Genomic DNA, 5059 nt, shown 5'->3' with positions numbered 1-5059 from the left:
CTCCCAAGAAATCTGTAAGAATATATATCATGCCAGAGGCTTCAGCCCTATGGGAGGGCTTTTGTTTAAAGGCATGCTGTGTGAAATGATTTAGACACCCTTCAAAAAAGCAACATGCCTATGATTCATCCTGTCTGAAAAAACATATAGGCCCTCACATTGGACTTTTCACAACAGCACTGATTGGAAATAACAAAAGCGACCTCTTTGCCATTTGGAATGATGCACCTACCAGTGAGCAGGAAGGGGGTCTGTGGACCCCGAGGAGTCGGGATTGTAAACCGCAGGGAAAAAGTTGTAAGAAGCGACTTTATATAAGATTCTTGAGTCCTACTGATGTGCTCATGGCTGTGTGACAGTAGAAATCTACCACAGAGAAAAGAGAAAAGAAAACATTATCAAAATAAGCTTGGTTCTCACCGAGAAAAGCAAAGGGCTGCCATCTCGCCTGGAATCCTGCTCATGTGCACTGTGTGCTTGTAATAGCCATTGGCTCCCAGGAAGAAAAGAGACCAAATAGATGCAAAGAGAGGGCCTTCTTTTCTTGATATGTATTATCTTAATCTAGGAATCTGTAAATATGTTACTTACATAACCCCCAGAAGAATTGTTTAAAACTGTGTAGCTTCCTGCATATTTTCAGTTGTCATCCAAAATTCTTTTCATAAGATGATGATAGATAATAATTGGAAGAAAAATTTTATGACACTATTTGATAAAATAGGTTTTACTCCCTGATGAATGAAATACCCCAAATCACAAAGAAATCGTAAAAATTTTATAAACCAGTTTCATCCAACATTTCTCAAAAATAATGTGCCTTTTTCATGAGGAGACTTTAGTTAACTTCAGGAGAACCAGTGTCATTAGTGTACACTGTTCAGCTGTGCCAAATCCAGAGCTTCCCCACAAAGGCCAATTAATCCACTTCTAATGCCAATCTTCACTCTTAACAGAAATATGTATTAGATAGGCAAAGAAGGGAAGCCCTGTGCATATAGAAAACTTGATTAATAAAAAAGATATCTTGAGGCACCTGGGTGGTTCAGTTGGTTAAGTGGCCAACTCTTGATTTTGGCTCAGGTCATGAGATCTAACGCCATGTTGGGCTCCACAGTGATAGTACGGAGCCTGCTTGGGGTTCTCTCTCTCCATCTCTCTCCCCACTCACACACACTCTCTCTCAAAATAAATAAATAAACATTAAAAAAATAATAACGATGTCTTCACCAAACCAGTATGTCTTTCTTTTGTTTTATTTTTATATGCATCCACAAAAAATAAGACCATTTTCCTGCACAGGCAAAATAACACTATTACACCTAATGAAAGTGTTTAGCCCATATTAAAATTTCTCATGTGTCCCCCCAAATGCCCTTCATGGCTGATTTATCCAACCCTAGATTCAATTCTTGACTATATATTGCATTTGGTTGTTACATCCCTTGTCTCTTTTTTTTTTCCCCAAGTTTTTTTTTTTTGTTTGTTTGTTTATTTTGAGAGGTGAGAGGGTAGAGGCAGAGAGAGAGAGGGAGAGAATCCCAAGCAGGCTTCATGCTAACAGAGCCCAATGCAGGGCTCCATTTCATTAGCCTCTAGATCATGACCTGAGCTAAAATCAAGAATTGGATACTTAACGGACAAACCAGTTTTGTCTTTTTTAATAGAACATGCATTTTAATGGGGTGATATTTTCCCCAAAGGAATGAAAATTGATTATTGAAGCTGAAAAAAATCTTACTCTTTTTATATACAAAATACAGGTATACATACAGTCCATAAACATATACACAGTATATCTATGATGTTAAATTTTCATGGTTGGGTGGGGAGGACAATTGGGAAAAAAATGCCTAAAAAGCTTGGGATGAAAGAGGAGATGAGCAATAATAGAAAAAAAAAGGTTGAGAAATGATGGTCTAGAGCAATCCCTATTTCACTGCACTGACAGATTGATGAGGCCCCCGAACCAATATTTCAGTGTACTCCCTTGTTTGGTTCATAAGGGAGGTTTGCATAGCCCCAGGCAATGCCCCATTGTAAGATTTGGGATGTGTGATGGGGCAGACCTGAAAATGTGCTGCTTGGATACCCCCTTCAAGAAAGCGCTCGCTGTCCAACTGGAAGGAATGTGGCTAGCCTTGACTCCTCGCAGTCTCCCTCAGCTTTCCAAAGGAGGTCATCCCCTTCTCCAGATAAATCACAGCCAATGCATGAGCAAGGCTGATGTACAAAGGCTTGGCCATTTTCACCAAATTCAAGAAGTTGTAAGAGCCAGTCTTGACTCTGAAGCTCTCCCAATTGATCTAACAGAGACATTGAGAGATCTGCATTACTGTCAGGCAACTCGAGCTGCCCAACCCTGCTTTCTCCCCTTTTCTTTCACTGATATCACACCCCAATAAAACATTTGCACTCATAACTCTCAGCATCTTCTTCCTGGAAAACCAAACTGGCCTAAAATGTACTTTGCAGGATTCTGTGAGGGTTATATTATGACAGCATATGCAAAGCCCATGTGTACAGTGCCCACCTACCATGTTTAATAAATGGCAGCTATTATTTCAAGGATGATTTGGAGCTTCCAGGTTAATAATAGCCTCTTGAGAGTTTAGATCTGTTGCATCTTTGAAAGATCACAAAAACCAAAATCTTCTAGAGCCAGGGTTAGAATTCACAGAATTCTCAGTTTATTTATTCCCCTAAAACTAGAGTTCTCATGTCCTTGAGTTGCAAGAGTAGGAGAGAAGAACCAGATTATCCTTATCAGTTAGTGTCCTATTGAGGAATGCCATCAATAGCTGCAGGCAAAGGCAGGAGTCAATAGGAAACTGTGTTCCATGCTGCTGTTGCAGTTCAATATCTCCTGAAGGCAGATGCCTCCTTCATGCCTCAGAGAGTTGGAATCAGCCTGGGAATCATGGAGGCAAGGAAAATTGTGAGCGGTGGAAAAAGGTTACTCTGTCCTGTCATAATTTGATTCTCCCCACCCACTGCTCTCTTATATCGATATATGACCTAAGGGTCACAAACACGCTTCCTGGTCAAGGTGTACTTGGTCCTGAATTAATCAGGACTCTGGTTGCAAGAAACCTGAAACCCAGGTTAATCTAGCTCCAATGGACAAACAAGTAAACAAGGATGAAAGAAAGAAGTCAGGGTGGAAGGAAGGAGTAGGGATTATTGTTTATTGGTGTATTATTCAATTGCTTCTTGCAAAGGGAAGCCCAGAACTCAGGAGATATTAGAGACTTAGCAATGCAGGCAGGTCTCTCTCTCTCTTCTCTTTTCATCTCTCTGCTGTTTCCTTTCTCTGCTACCACACATGGTTTGCTCTACCTTGCTGCAGAGAGGAAATGGAGCATGGCTCAGACCGTTTTTGGTAATATCTTCTCAGTCTAGGAACACCAGCATCCTCCTGCAAAGCCTGATATAAAGGCCCAAGGGAAAGACTTGCTCAGCCTAACGCATGAACACATTTCTAGTGATCACTGTGGCCACATAGACTAAGACTATGGTTGGCCACGTCTGGATCTCATGTTCATCTCTGTAGACTGAAGACTGGTTTGGCAGCCCATTAAAACTACAGGGAGAAGGGGCACATGGGGGGCTCAGTCGGTTGAGTGTCCAACTTCAGCTCAGGTGGTGATCTCATGGTTCGTGGGTTGGAGTACCGCCTCGGGCTCTGTGCTGACAGCTCAGAGCCTGGAGCCTGCTTCAGATTCTGTCTCCCTTTCTCTCTGCCCCTCCCCCATTCACTCTCTGTCTCTCAAAAATAAATAAATGTAAAAAATTTTTTAAAAACAACTACAGGGAGAAGGGGTGGATCATCTTACCCCAAATGAGATAAGGCATTGTACTAAAAGAAGATGGGGGAGGTGGTGCTACCAGGCACAGCTGACAGGTGTCCATTCCAGATCTTTTATGTCTCAAGGTCTTGTTTTGTTTTTCAGCAAATGTCTCTGAAAACAGAGAAGACTTTTATAATTGCAAAGAAAAAAATTGTTGACAGAAAGATGAGAAAATGTACAGAAGACAGGAAATGGGTGATTAAGATCACTAAGACTCTTTGGAAGAGTGCATCATCTCTTTGTGATTTCAGGTATTTGATCTCTGGGACTGTGACTCTCACATCTACTTCTATGAGCCTCTAATACATCTCTCACCCTCAGGGGATAAAAGTAACATCTACTTTACAGGGCTTCTGTGAGAATTATAGAAACTAATGCAAGCAAAACACATAGGGCAGAGTCTGTCTGATGCATAGGCATCTATTGTATAAATAAAAATACAATTTTTGGGGCACCTGGGTGTCTCAGTGAAGCATATGACTCTTGATTTTGGGTCAGGTCAGGATCTCTCAGTTTCTGAGTTTGAGCCCCGTGTTGGGCTCTGTGCTGACAGTGTTTACAGTGTGAAGCCTGCTTGGGATTCTCTCCCTCTCTCTCTCTGACCTTCCCCCCCCCAAATTAAATAAATAAACATTTAAAAATATTTTTAAAAATACAATTTGTGTATATTTATGCAGCCCCCATCTTCCCACTACAGACTGAGGGCTTTTTGCAGCAAATATCTGCAACTCTCTGTTTAGGCCCAGAAAGACCCATTCAGAGAGTTAATGCCCCCAAATCAACTCTCAACTGACGAGAAATAGTGGACAAATGCTCTAGCTTCCTTATCTCTCAGTGGGACGGCTCTGAGTTGCCCAGCAGGACCGCATTCCAACAGACTTATGTGAGACCATACCCTTTTCTTGACTTCCTTTCCTTCCCTGTCTTACTAGTTCTGCACGCTTGTCAGTGTTTCCTGGAATCACCTCCTTGCCCTTGAATCCTTGTCGCAAGACCTGTCTCTGGGGAACCCAAACTGGGACAATCAATCTGCAAAAAAAAAAAGTGAAAGAAAATGCATTGAAATGTTCTCCATCATTATCCCCTGACTGACAGGACCGTAAATGATTTTCCTGTTTATTATTTATATTTAAAACATGTTCCACAAATGTGAGCATGGAGAGCAACTAAATGTGGTTGAAACAGTCTGAAGTCTTAAGCCCGGTTTT

The 5059-nt window shown here is 41.5% G+C and overlaps 1 long non-coding RNA gene across 1 annotated transcript; it reads right to left on the bottom strand.

The window, feature by feature from the left end:
- Nucleotides 1–3315: 3315 nt before the first annotated feature.
- LOC115274186 lies at nucleotides 3316–4837 on the bottom strand. The gene is made up of 3 exons (XR_003901127.1): nucleotides 4817–4837; nucleotides 3837–3962; nucleotides 3316–3343 (listed from the first exon to the last, which is right to left on the bottom strand). It is a non-coding gene; the product is annotated as an uncharacterized LOC115274186 (long non-coding RNA).
- Nucleotides 4838–5059: the final 222 nt, after the last annotated feature.

Source organism: Suricata suricatta, chromosome 2 (assembly GCF_006229205.1).
Source record: "Suricata suricatta isolate VVHF042 chromosome 2, meerkat_22Aug2017_6uvM2_HiC, whole genome shotgun sequence".
Lineage (NCBI taxonomy): Eukaryota > Metazoa > Chordata > Mammalia > Carnivora > Herpestidae > Suricata > Suricata suricatta.
This window is presented reverse-complemented; position numbering and strand designations above follow the sequence as displayed.